Source organism: Orcinus orca, chromosome 16, assembly GCF_937001465.1.
Source record: "Orcinus orca chromosome 16, mOrcOrc1.1, whole genome shotgun sequence".
NCBI lineage: Eukaryota > Metazoa > Chordata > Mammalia > Artiodactyla > Delphinidae > Orcinus > Orcinus orca.
The window spans coordinates 52799522-52816067 of record NC_064574.1 but is presented as its reverse complement, the minus strand read 5'-3'; the positions used below and the strand labels follow the sequence as shown (position 1 = coordinate 52816067).

General features: G+C 46.3%; 1 protein-coding gene across 5 annotated transcripts in view; it reads left to right on the top strand.

The window, feature by feature from the left end:
* ADCY9 (adenylate cyclase 9) overlaps positions 1-16546 on the top strand; it is a 189267-nt gene that overhangs the window by 113385 nt on the left and 59336 nt on the right. The gene's annotated exons all lie outside the window — the stretch shown is intronic.

The window sequence follows — 16546 nt, the reverse complement described above, 5'->3', positions numbered from 1 at the left end:
TGGTGCGAGTTCTTCACGCACTTCTCCTCCAGGCATCCACAGCACATCACACTACTCCACTCTCCCGTCTCCTCTCGCTCTGCCTTCAAAACAGTCTTCACTTTGTGAGTTGATTAATTAGCACATCAACTCATCTGTTCATTCATTTATTTATATATTTATTCAACAGATACTTAAGTGCCTCACTTGTGCCTTTGCTCTTTCATTGCCTTGGAGTGCTGTTCTGGAAGAGCCAGCTCCCACTGCCATTTGTCTGGCTGGTAGCACTGTCACCTCGATGACTCTAGATATTCTCCCTCAAGAGCATCTATCCCAGCCTGAACCTCACATCCCGACGTGACATCCTCTCAGCCACAGCCAGACATCAAGAGTCCTACTGTCCTGCCTTTGCTCCCGCCAAACCAAATACACTCCCTTCCCTGAAAGCCTACAAATGGTTATGTCTAGTTTTTTTCTTCTTTCTTTTACAGAAGAAGTTTGCCTCCTTCTGATAATGCCCAATCCCTTCACTTGAGTTATGGGTTCTATCTTCTCTCCCTTTTTCAGCAACGTTGCCCCTCTAGCTGCCTTCCTTTTCCTGCACCTTTAATTTCTCTGGACCACTCCCTCAGTCCACAATGTTCTCTAGCATCTCCGCCCTGCACAGATCCCCCCAGGATGCCACATCATCCCATTTCTTTGCCACACTTCATGACCAGAATTCTCCGAAGGATTGACATGTGCTTTCTCCACTCTCCACTCAACCCACCCAGTCTGGCCACTCAGGTGCATCCCTTCTTGGCATGGCACTGCCAGTCTCCATGCTACCAAACCCAGGATCACTTCTCAAAAGCATTCAGCACAGTGGCCCATTCCTTCTTCTTGAGATACTCTCCTCTCTTGGCTTCCTCAGAATCCTGTTTGCCTGACTATCTTCCTTGGACTTCTTTGCTGGGTCCCTCTCCCCCACCATCTCGTGACATCAGAGGTCCTCAGGCTTACTTCCTGGTCCCTCCTCTCTCGTCATCCTCTCCATGGGTGTAGTAGCGACATCCCTTCTCTAGTCTGAATCTCCCCTCTGGTTGGGACGGTGTGGCTGCCTCTTGGATGTCTTCATTTGGGAATTTCACAGGCATCTTACAACTAAAGAGTCCAAAACTGAGCTTCTAATCTTGCCCCCCAAACCTTTACCTGCCCTGGTCCTTCTCAGCCAGGGAGTAAGGCAGAACCTGTGGAGTCCGCTTTGTTCCCCTTCCTCACCCCCACGTCCAGCCTGTTGGCTTGTCCTGTTCAGTTCTGCCTGGACGTTGTATCGGGAATCTGCTTGCTTCTACCCTGCAGTCATCCTAGGCCAGGCTGCTCTTACCCTCTGCCTGGGTCACAGCAACAACCTCAGGACAAGTCCCGCTGCTGCTCTCGACAGCTCCCAGCCATCCACTACCCCCAGCCAGCCAGGATCTGGGTATGATCTTGGAAGAGAAATCAGACCAAAAATTTGTGACATTTGAATAAAGTCCATAGTCTAATTAACAATATTGTACCAACATTAACTTCCTTTTCTTGATTATTGTTCTATGTTTGACGTAGCAAAAGACAACAGTAACATCAGGACAAGTGGGGTGAGGAATAGAAGAGAACTCCTTTATACTTTATTTGTAACTTTTCTGTATGTCTAAAATTACTTCAAATTAAAAAGTTTTTAAAAACATTAAAGTGGAAAAAAGAGAGAAAATTGGATTGTGTGCACCCATGCTTAAAACTCCACTGAGGCCTTCCAGGGGCCCAGCGCCAACTCAGGCTGCTCCCGACGGCTGCAGCCCTGCCTGCTGCTCCAGCCTCACCCGGGCCACCCTCCTCCCCCACTTTGCTTCAGCGAGGTGCAGTTCATTGTTTACTCTCCTACTTCTAGTTCCTTGGGGTCAGGGACAATTAACTGTCACGCTCACAGTTTTGTCATTAGCTTTCACCTGGCATATAGCAGGTGCTCAGATAGAATCAGTAGATGAGTAACTTTTTGTTCCTATTGTGTAAAAAGGAAAGTTTACTATATAGTTGGAGAAGGTACAGTACTTTCAATACTTTGTTCTGCAAATGGACCGCTGCTGTAGGGGTGTGGTCAGCTCTGGCGGCGTTTGAATGCCCTGTCTGCTAGGCCTTCAGCCGGGTGCTGTCGGTACTCAGATGAGTAAGACAGAGGCAATGTACGGTACTAAGAGCATTTATAATGGACCTAGCCTCATTCTTGGCAGATTTCAGGAGCTCATTATTTGCTGAAAGAATGAATAGGATATGTTCCGAAATCATTTCCTTTTAAAATTGCTGCGGATACACATGCACTCACATGTTACGTATACAATTTTGTAATAGATGCACATACAGCACTGTGGAATTTTCAGTCTTTTTATTTATTTTTTTATTCATTTATTTCTTTATTTTTATTTTTTTTGGGCTGTGTTGGGTCTTTGTTGCTGCGCGTGGACTTTCTCTAGTTGTGGGGAGCGGGGGCTACTCTTCATTGTGGTGTGTGGGCTTCTTTTGTTGTGGAACATGGGCTCTAGGCACCTGGGCTTCAGTAGTTGTGGCTTGCGGGCTCTAGAGCACAGGCTCAGTAGTTGTGGCACATGGGCTTAGTTGCTCCACGGCATGTGGGATCTTCCTGGACCAGGGATTGAACCCGTGTCCCCTGTGTTGGCAGGCAGATTCTTAACCACTGTGCCACCAAGGAAGTCCTTTCAGTCTTTTAAATATCGTTCCAGCTGGTTCTCTCTTGGCAGGGGGAGGTGTGGGAAGAGAACTATGGAACTTCTGGCTGCTTGTAGGGCAAGAGGCCCTGCCGTGGCCCAGCACCCACTTTCCCAAGCTCCCCCTGCTGTGTCCGAAGGCAGCTTGATGCAAGGCCACGCAGCAGGAGATTGGTAGAGGTGTTTTTGGTGGTCTCAGTGATGAAGGGTTATGTATGGTCCATGAATTTAATTTTATTCAGGAGGGTAAAGAGGACATTGCAAATGAAGTATGCAATAGGGCTTCCCTGGTGGCGCAGTGGTTGAGAGTCCGCCTGCCGATGCAGGGGACACGGGTTCGTGCCCCGGTCCGGGAAGATCCCACATACCGTGGAGCAGCCGGGCCCGTAAGCCACGGCCACTGAGCCTGCGCGTCCGGAGCCTGTGCTTCCGCAACGGGAGAGGCCACAACAGTGAGAGGCCCGCGTTACTGCAAAAAAAAAAAAAAAAAAAAAAAAGTATGCAATAAAAATGGGATAACACGGGGCCCTTGGGTCTGATCAGGTTGAGAACCCATGGTTCACCATCTGGTCTCCAGAAGGTGTCATTATGGGTCCTCAAGGAATTTAAAGTATTTCAGAGAATCCAGCAAGAATGCCATGTTTCGTGATGATCCCAGATGAGGCACACCTTTACGCTGGGACCTGCCCTCGGCGTGGAGGCCCACTTCTGTGGTGCCCGGCAGAAACTGTGCCTGGATGTTGGTGACACAGGAGTTTCTGGGCTGTGACTGGGGACCAGATGTTTTCACTGCATTCGAGTCAGGAAGGCACAATATGCAGATCAGTCAGCTGCAGGGGTGAATTCCTTGACCACTGTGAGCAGCTCATGGGAGCAGGGGGCAGGGGTGTGGTCCCCAGGGCTCCCTCCTCTCTCTCATCCTGGGTGATGTCACAGCACCCCAAGGCCCTCGATCATGCAGACACTGGTGGACATTCAGACAGCAGGTGGCAGGGTGGAGGGGACCCAGGAGGAACAGAAAGAGAGGGGAGGTTGGCCGAGGGGACCAGTCAGTTTATCTGCTTCACATATTTGCCTGGGGCTGGGCCTCAGCAGAAAGGCCGGTTCAGTGATACCGCTCGTAAGACGCCTTCTCCTGCTGCCTTCTCTGGCCTGGCCTCTGTGGTTTGTGCCAAATCCATTAGCATCATGGCCATGTGCCTAGTTCAACATTCAGGCCGGTGGAGACAGAGAACCCCCACGAAATGGTAATTTGTTCAGTGGTGTGTTTTACTACATGTGTTGCTTTTAATGGGTGTGAAAGATCAGAGAGCTCAGTGTTCGTTTTACAGACTGCTTTTAGGAATCATGCAGTACAATTTAAAGTGTATAAAAAGTGGAAACTACAGCATATCTTAAAACTATTGATATTAAAAACATTTTTAGGAATAATACATGTCAAGCAAGGTTGAACTATATACAGATGGGCTCTGAATTAGGTTTTTGAATCAAATTTTCAAACCATTTTAAGTTTTTATTGGAAAATGTTCAATCTTTCCAAGCTCTCCTGTTTTCTTTTTTCTTTTTTAAAATAAATTTATTTAATTAATTAATTTATTTATGGGTGCGTTGCTGCGCGCAGGCTTTCTCTAGTTGCAGTGAGCGGGAGCTACTCTTCGTTGCAGTGCATGGGCTTCTCATTGTGGTGGCTTCTCTTGTTGTGGAGCATGGGCTCTAGGCACAGTGGGCTTCAGTAGTTGTGGCACGCGGGGTCAGTAGTTGTGGCCCGCGGGCTCTGGAGCGCAGGCTCAGTAGTTGCGGCCCATGGGCGTAGTTGCTCTGTGGCATATGGGATCTTCCTGGACCAGGGCTCGAATCCATGACCCCTGCATTGGCAGGCAGATTCTTAACCACTGCGCCACCAGGGGAGTCCTCTCCTGTTTTCTTATTCTTAGAGATTGTCTTCCATTTTGTTTGCTAGAGTATCTATTTCTACCCTGTTTTCCAATTGGCTACTCCTGCTCTTAGTGTACAGGGTAATTTGTCCCTCATGTTTGCTACTAAATGTCATCTATAATAAATAGAAGTTCATGCTTATTGGTTTCACATTTAGTTTTCCTCTTTACTCCACTCATCCTTTTTTTAATGGTTCTTATACCTCTTCTCTAGTTAGTAAGATAAGAAGGAGCTTTCTGTTGCCAGTTCATTCCTGTTTCCCAATAAGGAAGGATCTGGATCTTCACTGTTCAGTGTGGTAGCAGTGAGCCACATGTAGCTATTTAAAATTTGTTATGATGAGAAAACATTAGAAATTTAGTTCTGGGCTTCCCTGGTGGCGCAGTAGTTAAGAATCCGTGTGCCAGTGCAGGGGACACGGGTTCGAGCCCTGGTCCAGGAAGATCCCACATGCCGCGGAGCAACCCATGCGCTACAACTACTGAGCCCGTGCTGTAGAGCTCATGCTCCACAACAAGAGAAGCCACCACAATGAGAAGCCCACACACCATAACAAAGAGTAGCCCCCACTCACTGCAACTAGAAAGCCCGTGCGCAGCAACAGAGACCCAATGCAGCCAAAAATAAATAAATTAAAAATAATAGTTTAATTATATTAAAAAAAAGAGTCCACCTACCAATGCAGGGGACATGGGTCCAAGCCCTGGTCCGGGAAGATCCCACATGCCGTGGAGCAACTAAGCTCATGCGCCACAACTACTGAGCCTGTGCTCTAGAGCTTGCGCACTGCAACCACTGAGCCCACGTGCTGCAACTACTGAAGCCTGTGGGCCTAGAGCCCGTGCTCCACAACAAGAGAAGCCACCGCAATGAGAAACCCACGCACTGCAACGAAGAGTAGTCCCTGCTCACTGCAACTTGAGAAAGCCCGTGTGCAGGAACGAAGACCCAAAGCAGCCAAAAATAAATAAATTAAATGAAATTAATTTTTTAAAAAATAGAAAAGAAATTTAGTTCTTCACTTGTATGAGCCACATTTCAAGTGCTTGGTGGCCGCTGAACTGACAGCCATAGGACATTTCTGTCATCAAAGACAGTTCTCTTGGACAGCCCTGGGCCACATTCTTTAAACCCCCCCAATAGTCCACTTCCTGTATTATCTCATTAACCCCCTGAAAGCCTCTTCAGCTTTCTGGAACCGTCTGGAACCTTCTCCTCCAATTCCTCCCAGCCCAGCTGTGTATGGCTGAAAAGTCAGGTGGAGCCATACTGCTGAGCCTTTGACCTGATTGGGTTGAGTTAGCCTGGTCGGGAGTTCTTCCCTGGGACCCTCTGTCCATTTCTTCATTTGGGAAAGTGGCAGGCATATGGCCTAACTACAGCAGTCCCGAGGGTCTTTTTAACCTGGGTAATGGAATTGTCACCTCTCAGACTCATTAACTCACAATTTGAGGAGCTCTGTATTCCTCTCATCTCCCTATTTCGTTTTTTCCATTTCAGTGTGATCTTTGTGGTGCCTGACCTGCCATCTTCACTGAGTTTGATTTCTTTGACTATTTTCCAGCAACTTTTCTTCCATCCTTGAGCTCCTCTCCTGATTTTTTTTTTTTTACTAGTCTTCACAAGTTCCATTTCATTCTTAAATGTATATTTATGATGTATTCTTTGAATCGGTGGTATTTTTGTGTTCATCATGTCTTTACCCTATTGATTTATCATATTTCTTTCTTTCTTTTTTTCTTTCTTTCTTATTTTTAACAGAACACAGAGTTTATCATTGGTGTTAACATAATACTTGGATGTTTTCTTTTTTGAATCATGGTGTATTTATTCAGTGGGACGTTTCATAGTGTTGAAAATAAATGAATGTGGATCACATGTATCAGTATGGATGATTCTCAAACATATTGCTGGACCAAAAAGAGCAACTTTCAAAAGAATACTTGTAAAATGATGTCATTTATGTAAAGGTTAAAAAAAAAAACACATATTAATGCTGTGTGTTGTTTAGCATTACGTACATATGTAGTGAAAACGTAAAGAAACACGTGGGGAGGAGCCTGTGGCCGTGGCGTTCTGTGCTCTGTGCGGGAGGTGGGGTGTGGTGGGGAAGGCCTGCAGGGAACCTGGATGGTACAGGCAACCATCTGTTCCTTAGACTGGAGGGACTCCGAGTCTTGAGCTTACTTTTCGTTACATGTTTCTATGTCTAAAATGTTTTGTAATAAGTTTAAAACTTTATGCTTATTTTAAACATAAATAAGAAGATTCAATATAGAAAGTGAATTTCCATAATCCTGTTGCCCTGTTAATATTTTGGTGTATTTCTGTGTTTTTTTCTGTAAAATTTTTCAGTTTTATTGAGTTATAATTGACAAATAAAATTGTAAGTTATTTAAAGTGTGGATTGTGATTTGATACATGTATACATTGTGAAAGGATTCCCTCATCTAGTTAATTAACACATTCATCATCTCAGGTATTTATCTTTTTTTATTTTCTGGTGGAAACATCTAAGTTCTATTCACTTAGTAGATTTCAGTTATATAATACAGTGTTATCAGCTGTTGTTACCACATTTTACATTAGCTCCTCAAGCTGTATTTCTGTGTTTTTAACGTGGTCTAGTGTTATTCAGAATAACACTTTGTTTTTTTCTTGTTTCTTTCCCTGTGATACTAGGTGCGCTTCATGCCTCCTTCTCTCCAAGTACTCAGCTATGTGGTTTGGGGCCAGCACCTCTACGGGGCAGGGACCTGCTTGCTGGAGTGTCTGCCCTTCCTTCCTGGGGAGTCTGAATCCCTGGCCTTCTGCCCACATCTGCCTCTCCTTTAGGGTCTTCCTCACTCTCTGCCTTTAGACGGGGGACTCCTCAAGACTCATCCACCCGCTTCTTGCGAATGAGGGGCTGTTGACTGCAGACCCAGGTCACATTTTTATATGTCACATCTCTGCATGTCGATGTGCCCCCTGGACCGTCCCTCGACCTCTTCTCATATGTGGGCACTCACTACTCACTGCCTTGGTTTCACTTTCAGTTTTGCTTCTGCGAGAGTCTACAACATAGCTGTGATTTTCTTGTGGCATGAATTACAGTGTGAGGCTAGAGAGGGAGAGGGGACCACCCGGCCGGTGACCCCGAGTGAAGGGATGGGCCCTCGACTTCTTGTTTGATGCCCAGCAACACTTTTCAGGTTCTTAAGAACATACCACACAAACACAGCTTTCATTCTCCTGAAAAAGGTCTAAGAAAGAAAGACCACCTCCAATGCTGAAATGAAATTAGAGAAACGAGATATCTAAGAAGATATTGCTTCTTGGTCAGAAAGGAGAGGTTTGGGTTTCCCAGTTCTATGGCTCAAGCAAGTCTGCCTATGGGAACAAGAAAATGCAGTTTGGGAAATTGTTTTTGGCAGTGTTCCAGCCAGTATGCAAAGCACTCATCAAAAGAGAGAAAACTTTGATGTGACCTGAAAACTGGTTGACTTGGAAAGTGGGGAAATTTGCAGCAAGCGTGTGACTGTGCTGGAAATGTGATTTGGGAGCCAGCCAGAGTCTGGATAAACATTTCCACGAAGGAACAGGTGGTAAAGGCACGGTTACTCCCAGGAAAGGCTAGTCAGGAATGGTAAGAGTTGTGGGTTTTGTTTTTGTTTTTGTTTTGCATAATATGAAGTTTCCAGGTGAGGTTGTCTATGTTGCCTTTCTTCCCATCTAAAGATGCTCCCAGGAAGTGTCGCTGGTGGTGGTGCCCCTGCCCTTTGCAGGTGAAAGTCCTGGTGGGTGAGAGGGGAGCAGCAGTACTGGGGCAGCTAGGAGAACCCCGCCTCTACTGTGTTGCAGCGAGGCTGCAGCCCTGGTGCTCTGGCAGCCTTGCTGTGCAGCGCAGTGAGCGCTTGTCATCTGGGGGGGAATCGCGTTGGTGATCTAGGAAGACAGCCTGGGTGTCGGGCCAGCTCTTCTGGACTAGCCTGCAGCAGTGAGTGTTGCTAATTTGATGATTCTTGGAGATATCTCCTGAAAGTCAAACTTTTGTTTTGTTTTGTTTAATCTCTCCCAGACTTCTGAACTCATGCCATGTTGAATTTTTAGTTCTTCAAGGTTATTTAGTCTTATTTCTTATTTATATATTTTTCCATCCTAGCTCTACTACATTATCTATTTCCAAGCCTTTATTTGAAACATTTTTCTTTTACCTGCTACTGCCCACTCCTTTACTTTGAATTCCCAAGGATAGTGTATTTCATACTGTTTTTTTTTTCATTTGTCCTCTAAATCTCAGGACTGTTACATCTTGATCTTTGCATAGTTTTGTTTTATTTTTTAAAAACAGCTTTATTGAGGTATAATTAACGTACTGTACAGTTCATGCTTCCAAAGTATGTAAGTCAGTGGTTTTTAGAGTATTCACAGTTGTGCAACCATCACCACAGTCTAATTTTAGAATATTTTCATCACTCCTTAAAGGAACCCTGTACCATTAACAATTGCTCCCCATCCCTCAACCCCCAAACCTCTGGCAACCACTTAGCTACTTTCTGTGTCTGTGGATTTTTGCCTATTCTGGACGTTTCATATCAATGGAATTATGTAGTATGTGGCCTTTTGTGACTGGCTTCTTTCACATAGCATCCTATAGCTTTATTTCTATTTTTGATGTATTCCCTTTTTTTTGGCTTCATTTTTCAATTATTTAGCTGCCACCTATTCCCAGATTTTAAAATTGAGTCTTTCATTTATCTTCTTTCTAGAATCTGTTTTCCATTGTCTATCCTGTACATAAATCTGCCACTCTTAAAATTAATTATTAATTAAAAATTTTATTTATTTATGGTTGCATTGGGTCTTCGTTGCTGCGTGCGGGCTTTCCCTAGTTACAGCGAGCAGGGGCTACTCTTTGTTGTGGTGCGCGGGTGGCTTCTCCTGTTGTGGAGCACGGGCTCTAGGCGCGCAGGCTTCAGTAGTTGTGGCACGTGGGCTCAGTAGTTGTGGCTCGTGGGCTCTAGAGCGCAGGCTCAGTAGTTGTGGCACACGGGCTTAGTTGCTCCATGGCATGTGGGATCTTCCCAGAGCAGGGCTCAAACCCGTGTCCCCTGCATTGGCAGATGGATTCTTAACCACTACGCCACCAGGGAAGTCCCTAATTATTAATTTTTTTTTTGTTTTGCGGTACGCGGGCCTCTCACCGTTGTGGCCTCTCCTGCTGTGGAGCAGAGGCTCCGGACGCACAGGCTCAGCGGCCATGGCTCACGGGCCCAGCTGCTCAGCGGCATGTGGGATCCTCCCAGACCGGGGCACGAACCCATGTCCCCTGCATCGGCAGGCGGACTCTCAACCACTGCGCCACCAGGGAAGCCCCCTAATTATTAATTTTTAAACTGTTAGTTTAACTTAAATTAAAATCTTAAAATTAACTATTATTTCACAATTCTCCAGGGAAAAGAATACGGTCTGTGGCTCCTCCTGTAATTGCTCCAGATGTGACCTGATGTGCTGTCTTGTGTCTGATGACCACTCTCTGGGTTAACATTTGGTGAATAACAGTTTATTAGTTGTTAGTCCGTCTCAATTCCCGACACCCTTCCTTCTAGCTGTCTTGTTTCATAGTCTCTTCTGATTATTTCAACTCTGTTGTATACAGTATTCCAAGATAGTTATCATAGACCTTCACTTTCCTTTTGTTTTCTAAAACTCACTGTAAAAACGCCTTTTGTCACTTGCGAACATCCCGCCAGCACACAGACTTGACTTCACATGATTCTCTCTTCTTGTCGATGCGTCATCACTTACTCATTGTTCTCTCCCTCACTGCCAGCCTCCCATCCTCCCATCCTCCCATCCTCCCATCCTCCCATCCTCCCATGTAATTCTTTATGAGCATTACTTCGTGCCCTTCCTCAGTCTACTCTGAGTTACTCCTGAGTGTTCCTGAAGATGCTCTAAGGAAAAGCATTAACTCATTTAATCCTCACAGCAGCCCTTTGAAATGGGGTCATCATTAGGTGACTGGTATTTCCATTTTGGGTCACGGTTTTCATCCGCACTGTTGCTAACACCAGAGCATTCCTTTTTCAAACTATCCATTTCTTTCAACACTCAGCCCAGGTCCTCACCCTTAGTAGGTACTCAATAAATGTTTCATTTGCTGGGTAAGTGAATGTGTGAATGAGCCAATGAATAAATGAGTTGGTTAGTACCCGGCAGACTGTTTGCATAAACAGCCAAATGCTACCTTTCAAAGAACTCGTTTCGTAGTTTTTGAAGGCCTGGGTATTAAACCCTAATTTGGGAGTGTTTTAGAGATGGGAGGAGTGGGTCTTTGAAGGCAGCTACACTGGACTCTCCCAGCATTAGGTCTGAGCATTGAGCAGGGTAGCCCTTATTCATGTCAAGTAGGAAAGTTCAGAAGAAGACAGCTCAGGGGAACGTGGTCACGAGGTGACTGCCCAGTCACTCACCTTTGGCCGTGACATGTACCTGTTCCTGCAGAGAGATGGAGGCTGGTGCAGAGGACGCCTGCCACAGGAGCAGCTGTGGGGTGGGCGTGCGCACGTGCATGTTCTTGAAAGAGTCGGTTGGTTAGGCTAAAGGTGTAGTCAAAATCAAGCCACTCAGGCGTGGTGCCCACCCTTTGTTTCTTTCACCTGCTTGGGTTAGTCTGTCTCGTATTTTACTGTTTGGGACTTCACTTTTTAAGAAGAAGGTTAAGTTTCACCCACAGCCATTTGCTGTTGGAACTTGTGATTTATTGTCAAGTGTTGGGACAACCAGGACGGATCACCTCCGTGTGATTAATTGTTTCACATAGGAGCAGAGAGGACTTAGGCCCATCCAGAGTGTTTTGATGTTAACAAGGTGGAAAATGCTTTTTTTTTTTTTCCACGAGAACTTTTGGTCTTCCTAAGCAGAAGCAATAGACAATTATGAAATATCATATCTATAGTTTTTAGGCCCTGGTTATTTGGTAGATTAAGATTGAGCGCTTTTAATCTTTATTTTCCGTATTGACTGACTACATTTTCGTTTAAATAATCCTCATGCTACTCGGCCATTACAGATATCATTAGAAGGAAAAATTCATTACAAAGTGAATAAGTTTTTAGACCCTTTGATTTGTGAACCGGCCCAAACTGGTTGCCTCCCTTATATTGATTGTTTCAGATCATCAGTGATGCAAGCTCCCAGGCGTTTGCTATGTCACTCTGCTAACTCCCAACACACCTGCAGACATTCTTTCCTTCCTGATTATTCTCTTTCTGTTGGGTTGACACTTAGGCCCTTGGTTCTTGGATTGAGGGTATCACCCTCCAAAGCAAGAGTTCTGCAGAAAAAGACAGTGATAAAAAGGCCAGAATAGTCTTTCTTTTCCAAAATGGACTTTGGCACTCACTCAAATTACACTCAGGTCACGAAAACTAAACACAAGTTGTGTGCAAGGCTCAGTTTTTCTCCTCGAAGAATTGATGCTATAGTTAAGACTGTTAACCACGTCAGCCTCCCGGGCACACATAGCTGCAGACGACGCCTCCCTGAGACAGGAGCTTATGGGAACCATCTTCCCCACTTCTCCACCTGCGGTGAAATTAAGCCGATGAAAGACATCTGTGCCAGTGAGGTTTAAAGTCAATTACCAGGAAAGAATATAAGAAACCTTATTAATTGTTCTCCTGTTTACACTATACTTAATGAAATAAATAATCTAGCTGCCTTATTTTGACTTTCTGCTCTAAAAGAGCCATTCTAACGAACTTGGACCCCAAGGTCCATGTGTGTAGTTACTCATTAAATCCTTATGTCTTATGACCTCTCCTGACTGCGGCCAGTCACCCGGCCCTGATACGTTCCCTGGGACCTTTCATATCCGGTCTGACTTTATCATTACTGATATCACTCCAGTTTTGGCAAAACATTTCACTTTAAATCTAACTTTCCATATTGAAGCATTAAAAAAGTTGCTTAATTTGTTCACCGATTTTTTGCTTGCCATGGACACATCTGTGCGTTTGTCCTTTGGAACACTCGCATTGTGTTACTAATACAGGTTGATTGTTAGGAGCCACCCAAAGAAAAATTCAAGTTAGGAACAAATGTGGAGCAGTTATTGATTTAACAATCCTGCAAATGCTTTTGTACATAGAAGGAGCATAAAAAAGACTCCCAGCGATAAGCAGGTCAAACACCCACGTTGAGAATAATAGCTAACGTTACTGAGTTTTTACTGTGCGCCAGGTACTGCCATGAAGGCCTCATGTGTGTTAATCATTTAATCCTCGAGTCAGCCCTGTGGGGTGAGTTCTGTTCTTAGTGAGAGGTGGAGCCATGAAGTATCTTACTGCATCACACGTTTAGGAGGGACAGAGCCTGAATCCCAGGGCTTCTCCCTGGAAGCCACATGCCCTTACCCGTCACACTCGTGCTTGCTGTGGAAGCCTTGCCTGTTGCCCCCGCAATTCAGAAGGAGTAGGTTTCACCATTATTTCCCACCTCCCTTGTCCCTTGACTCCCTCACCACCCACTTGTGACTGGAGTTTCCAGGGCTCCCTGGCCTTTCCTCAGCCTGGTGCCTGCTCGTTACTCCTCCTCACCCCTGTTGCCCCCAGAGCGAAGGCTCCTGGAGCTGGTCTCCCTGGTGCCCTGCACGGACTTCAGCTCCTCTCTGCCCCCTCCCCACCCCCTGCCGCCCCGAACATGTTCTCTGTTCCAGCCACACAACACTCACCTCCATCCCTCCACTCTCCCTGCTAAAGGCTCCCTTTCTGGAGTCTGGTTCATCGACTATTCTGGTGACACCCACAGCCTGACCATGCTGTCCCAGCCCCTGGTCCTGGTGGCCTTCACTGGGCTGGCCTCTCCTCATCTTGTAGCCCTCAACGTGGAGGGGACTTCACCCAGGAGGCCTTCTCAAACCTCTGAGTCTTCGTGAGATACACCCTCCTGTGCTTCCTGGTCCTGGACCAGGTAGGCGTACCCACCTGCTGCCGAGATCCCCCTGCAGGAGCCGCCCTGTACAGGGAGGGTCACGGCTGCCATGTTCACGCTTGTCCCCTCAGCACCCTCACAGTGCATGGTAAACAGAGGCATTTAATAAATGTTTGAGCAATGAGTGGCAACTCAGTAGTCACAATTCAAAGCAGCAACGACAAACCTCAGGGGTGCCCACCCCAAGGCAGGCATCAGAGCCTGTGCTGCAGAGCTGGCTCCATGCCCAGGTGGAGGGCGCACTGCTGCTTGGAGGACTGGCTGCATCATCATCATGTATTCATGGCCCTGCGGGGCTGGAGGCTCAGCCCTTTCTCTGCTGTAGTTGTCATGCCTCCAGGAAAGGCCTCCTTCACCTGTTCTTGCCCGAGGAGCCATACAGGGAGGGGATAAGTGGTTCCCTGACTGAGGACCCCTCCTGGGTGTGAGAGAGCTGACTGGGAGCAGGGCCCAGGGGTGCAGAGCCCCGGGCAGGGGAGCCCCGAGCTGCCGGCCTCCCCATGGGAATGCAGTTCTGGGGTCAGGGCCAGCTACAGACACAACGGAAAACCTTCCCCTGCAGCCTCAGCTCCTCACCCCTGCAATCCAAAAACTGCCCTTCCTTTGTCTGTTCCCCAAGGCAGTCCCTGCAGCAGCTGCGGGTACTCTCTGGGCCCCGCTTCCCACCCGCTGCAGGTGACTTACCTGCCACACCCGGGAGTTCGAGAGGGACTAGTTACAGCAGCTCCAGGGACCAGGCCACTTCATGCCCTGGTTGGGTGAAGCCAGGGATGAGATGCCACGGCAGGTCAGAAATAGGGCTTTTCTCTCCTCAGCCCACAGAGCTTGTGTTTTCTGACTCTCCCAAGGCGAAGTGATAAAATCAGTTCAGTGTTTTCTGTAACAGAGTCTGAGAAATTCACGCAAAGCTGCTTTTACCCTTCTGTTGTATTCTAGTTCACGCTTCCCTTTCAAGTTTATACACGTAGCTAGTCAGAATTGTGATTGATCCTATATATCATTTGGGATGTATATTTTTGGTTGGAAAAAATACATGGAAGTTCAGGACCTTAGTTAAGAGTGAACATTTAGCAATCTCCTTTGGGGTCAGTTAGCATCTAAAATTATTTATCTTAGTCTTTGGATCCCACCTGTGATTTGGCTACACTCCTGGATGTCTCTAGGTGTCCTGTGACTCTTGCCAAATTCTCTGAACTGCTGACCTAAAAACATATGCTATACAGTATTTTATAAGGAGGGAGGGAGAGGAAGAAAGATAAAGTGATGAAATGGTGGTTTAATTATAAAATGATTAAGGATTATTGATTAAGTAGTCCCAGGGTTATGTGCTTAATTCATTTTAGAGCATTTATTAAATATGTACTGAGTGCGAGAAACTGTATGAATCCAGCAGTGTAGTCACATGTCACCTCTTTTTTTTTTTTTTTTTTTTTTTTTGCGGTACATGGGCCTCTCGCTGTTGTGGCCTCTCCTGTTGCGGAGCACAGGCTCCGGACGCGCGGGCTCAGCGGCCATGGCTTACGGGCCCAGCCGCTCCACGGCATGTGGGATCTTGCCCAACCGGGGCACGAACCCGTGTCCCCTGCATTGGCAAGCGGACTATCAACCACTGCGCCACCAGGGAAGCCCTCTTTTTTGTTTTTAAATGTACTTTATTTTCTTAGATAGCGTATAGAGTCTTTTATTTTTTTAAGATTTTTTTTGACATGGGCCATTTTTAAATTCTTTATTCAGCGTGTTACAATATTGCTTCTGTTTTATGTTTTGGTTTTTCGGCCACGTGGCATGTGGGATCTTAGCTCCCCGACCAGGGATGGAACCCGCACCCCCTGCATTGGAAGGCGAAGTCTTAACCACTGGACCGCCAGGGAAGTCCCATGATGGCTTTTCTCTACCACCTTCTGCTGAAGCTTAAACTCCTTAAGATGGGAATCCTGCTTTGTTCTGGTTTTATTCTCTGTGTACAGCATACACCAGGCCTAAAATAAATGTTTATTGAATAAATCACGTTGTCACTCCCTTTCATAAATTCGTAGTCTGGTTAAATTCCAGTAAGGACTAACAGTGGATTTCTTTAAATAAGGCTTGCTTCTTTTTCAGAAAGCCCTTGAGTTCCGTCTGGAAAAGCTGCTCCTTACTCACCTCCCAGCAGATAGTCCTGTACACCAGGAGCAGGGCCCAGCCTACCTGTTACAGCTCCTTAACACTATAGCATATATTGTTACTTCAGCCTTTAATGGGGATTGTAAAGTTGTAGGTTAATAGTCCATTTAACCAACTTTTTTTTACAGTGGGGATTTTGTGAGAGAATAAAATTCACATAGACTGCAGCTTGACAAAAAGCTGATGTTCTGGGACTTCCCTGGTGGCGCAGTGGATAAGACTCCGCACTCCCAGTGCAGGGGGCCTGGGTTCAATCCCTGTTCAGGGAACTAGATCCCACATGCATGCCACAACTAACAGTTAGTGCCACAACTAAGGAGCTGGCAAGCTGCAACTAAGGACCCCTGGAGCTGCAACTAAGGAGTCCACGTTCTGCAACTAAGGAGCCGGCGAGCTGCAACTAAGGAGCCCACTGGCCACAACTAAGACCTGGTGCAACCAAATAAATAAATATTAAAAAAAAAATGATGTTCCTGCCGTGTGAATGTTTGGATCCAACAGAAAAGAGATACTTTTTAAGTCTGAATCGAGGGAGGGCTTAGTTCCCCCGCTGGTGCACATTCTGGTCTCCCTTTTCATGGTGGTTGCCAGTCCCTGACGTAGGTACCATGGTCTGTAGTCACCCTCACATCTAGACTGACCATTATGAATGTCGGCGACTGGTATTTACAGATAGAAACAAACCCAAGAAATGTATAGGGTCCGCACTCAGTGGGCTCTGCTGCCGTCAGAAAGAGGCCACGTGACCC